This window comes from Nicotiana tabacum, chromosome 20, assembly GCF_000715075.1.
Source record: "Nicotiana tabacum cultivar K326 chromosome 20, ASM71507v2, whole genome shotgun sequence".
In the NCBI taxonomy this organism is placed as follows: domain Eukaryota; kingdom Viridiplantae; phylum Streptophyta; class Magnoliopsida; order Solanales; family Solanaceae; genus Nicotiana; species Nicotiana tabacum.
Genome location: NC_134099.1, coordinates 110,021,945 through 110,037,874, shown reverse-complemented (window position 1 = coordinate 110,037,874; position 15,930 = coordinate 110,021,945).

Here is a 15,930-nt window from a genome sequence, read left to right as displayed (position 1 = left end):
GTGTGTTACAAGGATTTTCAAGAAATCAGCTCAGGTGTGTTAAGGATATTCCTTCTTTCTTTATGGCATGATCTATATGACACAAACGAAACGAGCAAATGGGCAATTTCCATAAATGACTCTATTCATAGAAATACTAGAGATGTCTATGTTCTTGAATTTTCATGTGCAATTTATTCTATCATCTGTTCATGGGTCTTAGAAAAATACGTAAGTTAAAAAAAGTTTACGTTATGATATTAATCAAAGGCATAATGGTCTTATGATACTCCGAAAGATTTTATGGACGTACTTCTCATGCATTGCATTCATATACATTGATCCATAACCAGATCACGTTATATATACGTATATATGTATATGGGATATGGGAAATGGTTATGGCTTTATATACGCACCACCACCTAATCAACTGGTATACGTTGATGATTTTTCCAATAGTGGCCGAGATGATATGATGGGATGCCCTTAGAGGCTTGAGGATGTTATGAACATATGTAGCTATGCACGACATGACATTCATAAGCATATGGATGACACTATAAGTATTTCATGATTTACAGAGTTATCCAGACTTATATGTCGAGTCTTTTACTCTATGTTTATCTCATGGCTATTGTTTATTGATTTTCATTCCTTACATACTCTGTACATTATTTGTACTGACATCTCTTTTGCCTGAGGACGCTGCGTTTCATGTCCGTAGGTTCTGATAGACATGTTGAGAGTCCAAGTAGGCTATCAGCTCAGCGGAAGGTGTTGGTGCGCTCCATTTGCTCCGGAGTTACTTATTTGGTCAGTATAATTAGGACATGTATTGATTGGTATGGCGGGGCCTAGTCCCAACCTTTGTGATACTTATGTACTCTTAGAGGCTTGTTGATAGATGTCATGTATACGAATACTTGTATGGCCTTGTTGGCCTATGTTTTGAGTTTACAAATGATCATGTTGGCCTTATAGGCCCGTATGTCATGTATGTAAGTTTTTATATCAGACTGGGTTATTCTATGTCGAGTATATCCCCATCTTTTATTCTACTTGTATCATGATAGCCTCTCTGGCTCATTTACCTATGATAATATGATACAAAAGGTATGTTACATAGGTACTCAGTTGAGTAAGATACCGGGTGCCCGTTGCGACCTATCAGTTTGGGTCGTGACAATTCTTCTCGAGCTTTCTTAGTTGTCTAGAAGCATAAGCTACAACCTTACCATGCTTCATCAGTACACTACCCAATGGTATGCCCGAAGCGTCACAATAGATAGAATAACCATCGGTCCCCTCTAGGAGTGTTAGAATGGGTGCTGGAGTTAATCTGTCCTTTAGTAACTGGAAACTCCGTTCGCAAGCATCAATCCATTGAAACTTTGCCCCCTTCTGAGTAAACTTTGTCAATGGTGCTGATGGAGAAGTGAATCCCTCTACAAATCTCCTGTAATAACTTGATAAATCGAGAAAGCTACGATTATTTGTTGGTGTCATGGGTCTAGGCCAAGTCCTTACATCCTAAATCTTTTGTGTATCAACACGGATACCATTACTTGAAATGACATGCCCAAGGCAAGCTACAGAACTCAACCAGAATTCATACTTAAAGAATTTTTCATACAATTTCCTTTTTGTAGATCTCTGAGCACAGTACGCAAATGATCTGCATGCCCAGTCTCTGAACGAGAACACACTTATACATCATCAATAAATAAAATTACGAACAAATCTAGAAAGGGTTTGAATACACAGTTCATCAAATCCATGAACACTACTGGGGCATTAGTCAAACCGTATGACATAACACAAAAGTCAAAGTGCTTGTATCTGGTCCTGAATGCTATCTTCGGAATATCCTTTTGCTTAACCCTTACCTGATGGTACCCGGACCTCAATTCTATCTTTGAGAAACACTTGGCACCTTGTAGCTGATCAAATAAATCATCAATCCTCAGGAGAGGGTACTTATTCTTGATTGTCACCTTATTCAATGGTCAATAATCAATACACATCCATAATGAACCAACTTTATTCCTCACAAATAACATAGGTGTTCCCCACGGTGATGTACTAGTCTAATAAAGGCTTTTTCAAGCAAGTCCTTTAGTTGTTTTTTCCACTCTTTCAGCTCTGCGGGGGCCATTCTATAGGGTGGAATAGATATTGGCTGAGTATCTGGTAGTAGGTCAATAGAAAACTCAATTTCTCGCTCTGACGGAAGACCTTGAAGCTCATCGGGAAACTCATTAACCACAGGTATGGACTGAATGGTTAGTGACTCTACTTCCGTATCCTGAACCCGAACTAAGTGATAAATATAGCCCTTTCTAATCATCTTCCTTGCCTTGAGACATGAAATAAATCTACCTTTTGGCGATGCCGTATTATCTTTCCATTCCAAAACAAGATCCTCTTGAAATTGGAATCGGGCCATCTTTATTCTACAATCAACGTTGGCATGACAAGAAGCCAACCAATCCATACCCATTATAACATCAAATTCTACCATATATAACTCGATTAGGTTCGCTACTGTAGATCGACTATGAACTATTATTATACAATCTCTATATACTCGCATAGCTATCACTAGGTCCCCAACAAGTATGGACACCTTGATAGGTTTAACCAACTCAGGTTTTATTCCAAACTTCCTAGCAACCAACAGAGTAACATATGATAAGGTGGAACCAGGGTCAATCAATGAATATACATCATACGAGGAGACTGATCATATATATGTAACAACATCGGGTGATGATTTTTGATCCTATTGTCCAGCTAACACATAAATGCGGTTCTGAGGGCCGCTCGAGCTAGATGTTCTGCCTCTGCCTCTACCACAATCAATTGGTGCTTGTGAACCTTTTCTAGGGGGCGTACTGATGATAACAAACCAGCTACAGATCCCGCTGGCTAAGCTATGCTTGCATCACCTCTCATCGGATAATCCCTCATAACGTGGCCTGGATAACCATACGTATAACAAACACCCAAGCCCACATGGGATTGCCTGATATGCTTCTTACCACACTTAGCACATCGCGGTAAGGGCGGCCTCATCTGACTTGACTCGCCCCTCTACCGAGAACTTGAGGCCCTAGAATTCTGACCAGGCCCTGAATATATGGAATGATCAAATCTCTTACTAGAAAACTGAGGGGGTGTGCTAGCCAATGGCTGGGCTGGATACCTTGGTTATTGTTGTCTCTAACCACCTCAAAACTCACAAGAAGGACTCAAAGACCGTGCTCTCTTATTCTAGGCCCTATCATGCTCACGATCGGCCTTCTGTTTCTGCATACGCTCTTCTACACCCTGAGCGTATGCCTGAATACGAGAAATATCCATGTTTGACTAAAGTGAGACCGACATACAATCATTAAGCAAATGCGGCTCTAACCCCATCACGAATCGCTGAAACCGATCCTCCATCTTAGATACAATAGTGGGAGCATAGCTAGCCAAAGAATCAAATTGAAATCTGTACTCCCGAACACTCATATTACCCTGCTGAAGGGTCAACAACCTATCAACTCTGGCCCACCTAATCTTTGGTGGCAAATAATGGTGAAAAAAAGCTTTTGTAAACTCCTGCCATACTTCTGGAGGGACATCCTCACCTCTAGACAACTCCCAAGACTCGTACCAATTAACTGCAAGATCTTGGAGTCTATAGGATGCTAGCTCAACTAACTCAGTCACAGTGGCCTTCATTACCCTAAAAGTCCTCTGCATTCTATCAATAAATACCGGAGGGTCCAAATTAATGAAATCACAAACCCTCGCACTGACAGATCTATCTGCATGACCAATTCCTACCTCATGACGTCGAGCATGTGCGGCTACTAATCGAGTTAATAGCTAAATAACATCTCTCATCTCCTGACCCGGTGCATCTGGTTGAGGAGCTGGACGTACAGGGGCAGGAGATGGAGCTGGTGCCCCTCGGAGCTCTTCTGGAGAGGGCGGAGTATATGAAGTTTGAGATGGAATCTCACTATGAGCCCTTGTAACTCGTGGCGCTCGACTTGGGCGACTATAGTCTTCGGAGGCATCGTTGAAAACATAACATGTCGTTAGGAACATGAATTCTTATATCACACGATCTAAGATAAGAAGAGAGGATAACATCCTATATGTCTTGTAGTCTCCTATCCAGAAGTGTGGTGCACAACACACCCATAAACAAGACTCTACTAGACACGGTCTATAGACAACCCCAGGACAGAACTGCTCTAATACCACTTTTTTCACAACCTAAACCCATGGGCCTTGATGAGTGCCTGATTCCTACCTGTCGAACACCCTTAAGCATGCATCTAAGATATAAACATAAATAATATCTGTTGAACTATGAGAATACAATACGTGAGTAAACCTATCAAAAATACATATATGCATACACGTGTGAAATATATAGGGTAAGCCGACAAGGTTGCTATAAACAACTACATATCCAAAACTAGAAGCCGACAAGGCCACATACTACCCAACTATACATGACTATCTACTAACCTCTAATAGAATATACAATTGTACAAGGATGGGACTGGGCCTCGTCATACCCATATATGTATACAAACATATCGTACAAAAATTTAAAGCAGCTCCGGATCAAATGGAGCACACCAACTGTCGTTGATCAAGGATCCTAAGAAGGGGGGTCGTCTGATTGTCTACCTACACTTACGGATATAAAACACATGCCCCGAGAAATAGGGCATTAGTACGAATAATGTACTGAGTATGTAAGGCATAAAATCAGTACATAAAAGACATAGATAAAACATGAAATAAAGACTTTAGAATGTAAGTCTAAATAACTTTGTAAATCATGAAATATTTATAATGTCATGCATGTGCGTATAAATGTTGTGTCATGCATGTGTATAGGTGTTAATCATCAAGCCTCTGAGGGCATTCCATCATATCATCTCGGCCACTGTTGGCAAAAGCATCAACTTATACCAGCAGATCAGGTGGTGGTGCATATATAATGTCATAACCTTTTCCCATATCCCATATACATATATAAATATGCATATATAACGTCATCTGGTTATGGGTCAATGTACATATATAAATGAATGAAATGCATAAGAAATATGTTAATAAGATTTTCTCAGAATGTTATAATATTACTATACTTTTCGGATAACTTTATCAACTACATACTTTTATAAGACCTATGAATAGGAGATATAATGATAATTCACATAGGAAATCAAGAGCATTGGCATCCTTAGTAATTATATGAATAGAGTCTTTTACAAAAGGTGTGCATTTACTCGTTTCATTTGAATTGTATGGATCATGCCCAAAAGAAAGAAGGGATAGCCTTAACATACCTGAACTGATTCTCTTGACAATCCCTATAACCCACGACAATCACGACAAAACACGTGACGGCAGGACTGGAGTAGGAAAAAATCCATATGATATTCTTGAGAAACATTATACCAGGCTTTCTTAGAATTGCAAACAAATATCATGCTGCTAAGATGTAATTTGTGTTTGAACTATTGTTGAAGACCGTAGCTAACATCTTTGATATAAGCACCTTTCTTGAATTTAGAGGGGTCTTATGCTTTAATGGGTGTGGGCGCCACATTTCAAGATTGGTGTCACATAACACCCTTAAATGTGCCACCTTTCACTCTCTTGTAAGAGTCATTACATTGGAAGGGGGTTCTGCCACATTGGGGTTTTTTGATTATCCAAAGATTTTAATTAACCTCCCACTAAAAATTATTAATTACTCAATTATCCACATAATTAAGTATTATCTCAAATTACTTAAAATACTACTCACTTTTAACATACTTTATGTACCCTACTACCGTGGTTATGGGGTCCCCTATATGGCACTAGTCCATAAATACCGAGTATTATAGCTCGTACCATATCTATCACATATTCACAAACTTCGAAAAAACTCACTTTCTTTGATTTGTTTACCTTTTAACCTTCATGAAACTTTCTTATCGCTTGTTATAAATAGCATAAATACTTATAACCTCAAGATAATCTCATCCTCGAGTCTACGTCGGTTAACTAAAGATGGAACTTTAACATATGAAAACACGAGACGTAACAGATTCCACTTGATACTGCCACATCTTAGGCTGGGGGAGGAGCCCAGACTCCCATAGCCCGTACCCAGAGTAGTGGGTCCAGGTTAACTAGGTCCTAGAGGTCATACCAGTACAGCTGATTATCCCAGTTCAGTCCGAGGTTAGGATAGCAGCTTCTAAAAGGGAGCAACTCAGGCTCGATAGGTACAAGAAGTACTACCCTCCTACTTTCAATGGTTTGGCTTCTGAGGATGCTCAAATTTTTCTTGAGGGTGCCACCGTATCCTCCGTACTATGGGTATTGTAGAGTTGAGTGTGGTTGCTTTCACTACATTACAGCTTAAGGGAGCGACTTATCAGCAGTGGCGAGTGTATGAGTTGGGTAGCCCAGCCAAGGCAGCTTCACTCACATGGGCTCAGTTCTTAGAGATGTTCATGAGGGAGTTTGTTCCCAGAGTATTAGGAATGCATGGCGTGCAAAGTTTGAGTAGTTGCGCTAGGTTTCTATGATTGTATCGGAGTATGTTTTGAGGTTCAACGAGTTTTTCCGACATGCACCAGCTTTAGTCTCTGCAGTCAGAGAGAGTTTGTCTATTTATCGAGGGGCTCAACCACAATATTAGATTCATCATGGCTCGAGAGTTGGATATTGACATCCCATACAAGCAGGAAGTGGAGATTGCTTAGATATTGGAGGGTATGTGGGCCCGGGAGAGAGAGGAGAGGGAGGCCAAGAGGCCTCAAGATTCTGGCACATATACTGGTGCCCGTGCCCCAGTTGTAGCCCACTATGGTAGGGGATATGTGGAAGCGGTATTCCTGCTAATCCCAGGCCTCAGGTTTCTCATTATGCACCGCCTCTGTCTAGTGCACTGGGGTGCTTCCATCGGTCAGACCAGCCAACCAGGCCTAAGCCAGTCTCAACATTTACGTCCTCCATGAGCTTATTTTGAGTGTGGTTACACTCGTCATGAGGTGAGGGATTTCCCCAGGCTTAGGAGGGGTGAACCTTCACATACTATTCAGGCTCCACATATTCCACAGGGCCCTTAGGCTTCTCAGATCATGGTTACCGCAGAAGTTGTCACTCTACCTACACATCCAGCCAGGGGTGAAGGTTAGGCAGGTAGAGGTCATCCTATAGGGGGAGGCCAGGCCAGATGTTATGCTCTTCCTACTAGGACGGAGTCGGTTGCATCTGACTCGATCATCAAAGGTATTGTTACGGTTTATCATATAGATTCATCAGTCTTATTTGATCCAAGCTCCACTTATTTCTATGTATCATCTTACTTTGCTCCATATTTGGGTATATCCCATGATTCCTTGAGTTCTCCCGTTTGTGTGTCCACGTTAGTGAGATATTCTATCATTTAGCACGTTAGGCCCAAACATGTAATTAAAACCAGATAATAAATAAATCCAAATATAACAATTATTCTAAGCTCGAATGAACCAGAGATTCTGGGTTCTATCCCCAGTAGAGTCGCCAGAGCTGTCACATATCCTTTTTCTACCCCGAGGGATATAAGGGAGTTTTTTCCAGTTTAAGTAACAATAGAAACGGGATTTATTTATATTAAAATCAGAGTCGCCACTTGGGATAATTTATGGTGTCTTAAGTCACCGGCTTAAATTCCCGAATCGAGGAATGTTTGACTCTAATTACGGTCTGCGAACACAGAAATCCAGGTAAGGAATTCTGTTAATCCGAGAGAAGGTGTTAGGCATTCCGGGGTTTCGTGGTTGTAGCATGGTCGCTTAAATATTAATATTGGCCTAATTAACTGATTAATTACACATTTTAAACCTACGTGCATTTTAACTTTCTAACCGCTTTTAATTTTTTTAGGAAAATTCATGATCGTCATACACTTATTTGTTTTTGAAAACACATCGTAAACCACACTACATGAAATGCACCCGCGGTTCACGGCATATTTATTTTATTTAACATTATTGGAAATTGAAGTCGGGTCACATGAAATGCATACCTGGATTTATAACATGTTTATTTCATTATTATTATTCAAAATTATGGTAGGGTCACATGAAATGCACACTCCAGCCCTTTAATCTAATTTGACGTAGTTCAGTTGATGAATAGCAACCTAATTTCTATACTGTGATGAAATCACGTTCAGCTATAACCAATTCGAGTAAACATACGAGCATATAGCTAAGTGAGCAAATTCAAAACTACGAAGAACAATTACAGAATCAACGGGATCATATCACCAAACAAATAATTAATATCAAGCTTGCATAAAACAAATAGAGGATGAAAGAGTTGAACCTCAATATAGCCGGACAATTGATTGTTTCACTACTTTGAACTCAAAATGTAACAAACAGCAGACGGAACTCGAATTTGCATCGGAAAATTAAAAACCGAACGGAACTCAACCAAGCTCGGATTCAAAACCATAATTTAACAAAAGTTCATTCTTGAACACCAAGAAAACAGAATCGAAAAATGAAAAACATGAATGTAATTTTTTATTTTCCCCGTCTTCTGTCCTTTTTGTTTTTGTTATTTTTGGTTTTTTTTTATTTACAGATCTGTATTTGCTCCTCCTTGTTGTTTCTTTTAAATTTTCTAACTCCTTTTCTTTCATCCAATCCCTCATGTTCGTGCATGACTTCCCCCTTTAATCCTTTGTTTTTTTGTTTTGTCCATTCCTTTGTCTTTTGTATTTGTGTGTGTGTGCACATTGCTGAGCAGTAAAGAGGTGTGGATAGAAACACAGGGTCAGCCTAGCGGTGGGAAGCTGGTGACGAGGCGGCTGCTCATTTTTTGAAAGTGTGGACTGGTCATTTGGTTTCAAGAGGAGATTCGGGGGATCTGGTTCGAGCTCGAGCTTTGGATCTAGAAATGGTGGTCGTTTTCAGGTGGTCCAGTTGCTATTTCCAGCAAGTCAAAGGCTAGCAGCGGCTGTGTGTACTGATGAAGAAGACATTTGCGGCTGCTTTGGTGATGAAGAGAGGTGGGGCATGGCTGACGTTGGTGCGTGCTGGTGGCGTAGGCTGCTATGGAGGGTTGGCGTTGTTGAGAAGAGGAGGCTGGTTTTTTGGTGTTAGAGGTACTAGGTCTGTTAGGGTTTTGTGATGGAGAAGATGAAGGAGCTTAGGTCCCTAGGGTTTTTTGGTTGTCTTCATTAGGAAGATGAAGGGTCTCTATCATGTAAAAAAATGGCTCCTCCTAAAGTCTAGGTCTAGGTTAGTTTTTGTAACTTTTTCTATGGCTTTAGGGGTATTGGGCTTGGGTTGTTATGGGCTAGGTCCGAAAAATAGGCCTAAAAATGGGTCGTTTGAGCCCAAATTTTATTCTTTCTCCGTGAACAACACTAAAAGCCTACCTTATTTACTAATTAATCTTACTTAAATAAAATAACTATTAAAATAAGACTAGTCATTAAAACAAACATAGTTTTTTGGTATTTTCATATAAAAATAAGGTACTATTTTTTGTATTTTTTAGTTTTACGAAAGGTATATAAACTAAAAGGAACTCAAAAGAAGAAATATTTTTGTAATTTCATTTTTTGATAATATAAAGTAAAAGAGTCAAAACTAATCGAAATATCGATATTAGGCCTAAACTAAATATTTTACGCTAAAATGGGTGAAATCTCGGGGAGGGTCAAAAATCACATGTCTACAGCTGCCCTCTTTGACTGGAAAAGCAAAGAGTTTTCAGACAAAGAACGACTAGACAGGTTTTTTTGACCCAACCCTTATTTAAGGAGACCAAAAACTAAGAGGAAGGAGAATGTGACCGAGCCCTGGTATTTGAGCTACCTACATATAAGGGGCTATAAAGGAATCAGTCCACATGTAGTTCAAAATTAGGAACAGTGATGGAGTACCGAGGTGGAGAGCAGATTGAGGTGCCATCGAGGTTCCGGTCCGCGGTTCCTGTTATTACATCAAAATCAAAATGAAAAAGACTAACTAAGCTTGTCAACTACGAGTTACAAGATTCCTATCTATAAGTCTTTTGAAACTTGATCTTGAGTCTTGAGTGGTTCTTCATGCAGACTTTAGATTTGAACCTTGACGCTTGCTAGCTGCAGGTGCAAGTTCATTCTTCTTCAGTTTTTTTGGATCAAGATCGGACATGCAGTGCTTGTGACCTCAGCCATGTCTTGAGCAGCTCACATTTTTCATCTACTTCTGCATTTGGATTCAATTCTTGCTTTTCCTTTCTTTTTTTTATTCTGGATTGTGACTAACTTTTGTTGATCATCTTGGACTGTTGACTCGCATTCTTGCCGCAAGCTTCTGCTATTTCTAACTTGAATTGAATTCTGAAATGACTTCCCTTGTTCTCCAGGTGGGCGCCTAATTGTCAAAACTTGAATTGTATTCCCTTGTTCTCCAGGTGGGCGCCTTATTGCCAAAACTTTAAATGTATTCCTTTGTTCTCCAGGTGGGCGCCTAATTGCCAAAACTTGAACTGTATTCCCTTGTTCTCTAGGTGGCCGCCTAATTGCCAAAACTTGAATTGTATTCCCTTGTTCTCCAGGTGGGCGCCTGATTGCCGAAACTTGAATTGTATTCCCTTGTTCTCCTGGTGGGGGCCTGATTGCCAAATACTTGAACTGTATTCCCTTGAAACTTGGACTACTTTCCTTCGAAACTTGAACTGTCTTCCCTTGTTCTCCAGGTGGGTGCATGATTGCTGAACTTGACCCGTCTTCCTTCAAAACTACTTTCCCTTGAAACTTGAGATAATTCCGAAACAAATTTCCTTGTTCTCCAGGTAGGTGCCTGCAATCAAAACAATAAAACAAACAAAACTTTTTGCCCCAGTTTGCACTCGGAAGATTTGTGAGTTGTTAGGAAAACTGTAAACCACTTATGCTATTGATGCAATGGTGAAAGTAAACTAGAGACTCGACTAGGATGTGCATCTCCTGTCAGTAAGACCAAGAAACTTTGACCAGCAAAATGCGTCTGCTAAAAATAAAACCTAAAAGACCCAGATCAGGAAGTGCATCTCATACAGGTAAAACTTGAATGAACCAAACTAGGAAGTGCGTCTCCTAAGGTTGAAACTTGAATGAACCAAACTAGAAAGTGCGTCTCCTAGGGGTAAAACTTGTATGACTCATACTAGGAAATGCGTCTCCTAGGGGTAAAACATGTATGACTCACACTAGGAAGTACGTCTCCTAGGGGTAAAATCTCAATTTAGGAAGTGCGTCTCCTGAAAGTATATCCTGTAAAACCTAGACTAGGAAGTGCGTCTCCTAGGGGTGAAATCTCAATTTAGGAAGTGCGTCTCCTAAAAGTGTATCCTGAAAGATCTAGACTAGGAAGTGTGTCTCCTAGGGGTGAAACTTCAATGACTCAAACTAGGAAGTGCGTATCTTAAAGGTAAAATCTTAATGTAGGAAGTGCGTCTCCTCAAACAAAAATATAACCTGAAATACCCAGACGGGGAAGTGTGTCTCCTAAGGGTGAAACTTCAATGACTCCAAACTAGAAAGTGCATCTCCTAGGAATGAACTATCCATTTAGGAAGTGCATCTCCTAGGGGTGAAACTTCAATGACTCAAGCTAGGAAGTGTGTCTCCCATGAATGAACTTAAATGACCCAAACTAGGAAGTGCGTCTCCTAGGGGTAAAATCTCAATTTAGGAAGTGCATCTCCTAAAATAAAATATAACTTGAAAGACCCAGACTAGGAAGTGCATCTCCTAGGGTAAAAATTTCAATGACTCAAACTAGGAAGTGCATCCCCTAGGAATGAACTCAAATGAACCAAATAGGAAGTGCGTCTCCTAGTGGTAAAATCTCAATTTAGGAAGTGTGTCTCCTTAAACAAAAATATAACTTGAAAGACCCAAGCTAGGAACTGCGTCTCCTAACGGGTAAAACTTAAATGATTCAAACCAGGAAGTGCGTCTCCTAGGGGAAAACTCAATGTTGGAAGTGCATCTCCTAACAAAACATAATTTGAAAGACCCAGGCTAGGAAGTACGTCTCCTAGGGGTGATGTGTGATCTTCTCAATAGCCTTTACGTAAGCAGAACTGGGGCATTACACCTAAAAAATTCAAGCTTCCAAGCTTTGATATGAATATAGCTTTCATCCCTGTTTCAGACAAAGAAAACTTGTATGGTGGTTGGTTTGTGGCCTTGACTTTGAGGGCGATTGCTCCTTCACTTGCCATGATAACTTTGATTTCAACTTGAAAGACATTGCTTGTTTATTGACTAACCACTTTCTCTGTCACCCTTATCATAGACAATACCTCTGATTCATTCAAACTCAATACCTTCTATCTGTTGCATTTTGCTCATGAATTTACCTATACCGAACTGTTGTATTTTACATGAATCCCAAAACATGTTGATTGTTGCCAACTTAGTGCGCCTACTACTCTTTATTGACTTATGTCACTTTGATGTGCTAGCCAGACTCCATTTGTGCAATTGGAAAGCTGGTAGCAAATTTTGAAATCACTTCTCACTTGTTCTGACCAAACAGACACATGAAGAGGACGTAAACAAGACAAAAGGAACAGAGTAAATGACAATGGAAAGAGATGATTCCTAACAAGAAAAGTACAAAGTAGAAACTTATCAGATGTGGATACCAACTCTAATGACCATGACATGCACATTTGGATTATGTGGCCTAATTCGTCAAGCAAGTCTGATGTTCAACTCTTTTTGTACCCCTACACCGTAAAACTGGGATTCAATTCTCCGATTTTCCAATCTGATTCACGATCCTTATTCAACTTGTAGTGCCCGAAAGGTTTTCACCATCAAGCCTCTCTCATTTTATTCTTTCTCTCAACTTACCGTCGCCTTATAGTGCCTGTGAAGGTTTTCAGTGATAAGACTCTCTCATTTTTGTTTTCCTTGTGTAGAACGGAATGTTGCCCCTGATGTGAATCATACCCCTAACTCGCTTGACTTGGAACTACTCAAAGATTGATCGGAAGATCTTTCTTTGGACCTAATGTTGGCTTTTGGATAGGATTAGAAAGAAAGGGCATCATAGAGGCTCAAAACAGCTTAAAAGGCTCAAAATGACAACTTTTGGAATCAGATCTCTTACAACAATCACAACTTCTTCCCCAGTTTCTTTGCTTGTGGACTTTTGAATTTTTATTTTGATGGGACCGAACCATGAGGCTGCCTACGTATCCTTAAAAGGAATCAGGTCGAACGTAGTTCACAACACATGAATTGCTTAGTTTTTTTGCGCTTTTATCTTTTTTTTCTTTTCTCTTTTTTTTCTTTGCTTTTCTTTTCTTTTATTTTCTTTTCTTTTATTTTCTTTTCTTTTATTTTCTTTTCTTTACTCTTTTCCCACTTTCTTCGTTCTCTTTTTCTCTTCTCTTTTCCTCTTTTCTCTTTTTTTTTATTTATTTTGTATCCGTATTTCTAAACTCTGCTTCTGATTCCAAAAGAGGGATACGAAAGAAAATAAATAAGGCTCAAAGGGGTAACAAAGGATAAAGTGTTTAGATAGCGGAATAAAATGTCTTCGTCATTCCAATCTTCAAAGCATGCCAAATACAAGCAACACAGTTAAACAAACCAAAGAAATCATACATAATATCTTTTGACTGCATCAAAATTGATAGCCATATACATACATTTACCTTCTACATATGTTAAATACAAAGCAACGTTGGAAAACACTCTTGTTACCAACACGACCCCCGCCAATTTAGGGCAAACTTGCCTTTAGCTTCAGCCCGATGCGGCAGAATGCGTTTCAATACTTGTTGACCCACTTCAAATTTCTGGGGACGCGCCTTCTTGTTGTATGCTCTTGCCATTCTCTTCTGATACAATTGACCATGACACACTACCGCCAGTCTTTTTCGTCAATCAGACTTAATTGCTCCAAACGGGTTTTGACCTACTCATCATCATCAATTTCAACTTCAGTAACAATCCGAAGGGATGGAATTTCAACTTTTATGGGTATCACTGCTTCAATACCATATACCAACAAATAAGGAGTTGCACCTACTAAAGTACGAACAGTACTGCGGTAACCCAGCAAAGCAAAAGGCAATTTTTCATGCCATTGCCTAAAACCTTGTACCATCTTTCGAAGTATTTTTATGTTCTATCTGCTCTAGTTCACACAATTCGGGCTTTAAGTGATCTCAAAATGCCTTTACTTATTTTCCTCAAATGTCCCTATCATCTTCAAAATTGGTGCATGGCTTCATGACTAAACTAACTTTTAAGACTAGGCTGAGAATTACGCGTCCATGTCATGTCACTAGAATCAACATGAAAAGACTAAAAGGAAAAGAGAGCTAAACAAACTGACTAAAAATAACATAAAACAGGAAATTGCATTAGATAGACGGTAAAAGGGTTTGAACAACAAAACAAGTAAAATAAACTAGGGTTACAACCCTGGAACAAAACCAGACAACACTAAATGAGCTACTACGACTAAACAAACTAGGCAAAATAAAAGGATATAAGGGTTTGAGTCACAAGATAATATCCGGATTACAACCCTAAAAATAACCCAAATAACAGAAATGACAATAAACTAAACCACCAAAACTCCTCCCCAGCTAACCAAAAAATGGAGCGTCTTTCCAATTACCAAGTACGACATCTTAGCCATTGGGTTCCACATCAATATTGCCAAGACCATTACCAACTTCAATATCATTAACTTCAGTCAGCAAGTTTCCAAGAGGATTTGCATGCTCCTTGTCACTGTCCTTGATCACAATTACCCCTTCTTGAATCATTCTTTCTATTTCACTTTTCAAAGCACGATAATTTTCAATGTTATGCCCTTGGACGTTAGAGTGATACATGCATCGTACAGTAGGATCAAAACCTTTTGCATATGGGTCTGGAGTATAGCCAAGGAGTGGCTCAATCAAGCAAAAGTGCTTTAACTTTTAAAACAAGCTTGTGTAGGACTCCCCGATTGGCGTGAAACTATTTCTTTACCTTTCCCTGCCCCTATTTTCTAGGGTTGTTGGGTGCTCAAAAATGTTGTGAAGGCAAGAGTACATTATGCGGTACTGGCGCTCGCCATGAGGAGTGACCCGGTGGTTGGACAGATGACCGGACATTGTTCGGAGGATAATACTAAAATGGATTATATGGAGTTCGAGGATAGGTTTGGGGTTGGGGTTGAGGTTGAGTATATTGGTGCGGCGGACCCGTTGAATCATGTCCTGATCCTGAGAAAACCATGGCAACATCATCATGTTCCTTCTGACCCAGCAAGCTTCTTGTGTCGTTCTAAATTACTTGTGATGTGGCTTTTAAAGCAGAATAGCTCATGTTTTTGCTCGACTTCAGCCCATCTTCTACCATTTCTCCCATTTTTACCACATCATTAAAAGGCCTACCCACAGCCGAGATCAAATGCCCAAAGTAAGTTGGCTCTTGAGCATGAATAAAGTACTCGACCATCTCTTTTTCTTCCATTGGGGGATTGACTCTAGCAGCTTGCTCTTTCCATCTGAGCCCGTATTCCCTAAAGCTTTCATTAGGCTTCTTTTCCATTTTGGTGAGGGACATACGATCCGGGACAATTTCTATATTTTACTGAAATTGCCGGGAAAGGCATGAGCTATATCGTCCCATGTGTACCACCTGCTAGCGTCTTGGCGGGTGTACCACTCTAGAGCTGCCCCACTCAGACTCTGACTGAAATACGCCATCAATAATTTGTCTTTCCCACCGGCACCTCTCATCTTACTGCAGTAACCTCTCAAATGGGCCACAAGATCTCTGTGCCCATCATACAAATCAAACTTTGGCATCTTAAACCCAGCAAGAAGTTGGACGTCAGGAAACAAACACAAGTCTTTGTAAGACATGCTTATCTGGCTCCCTAT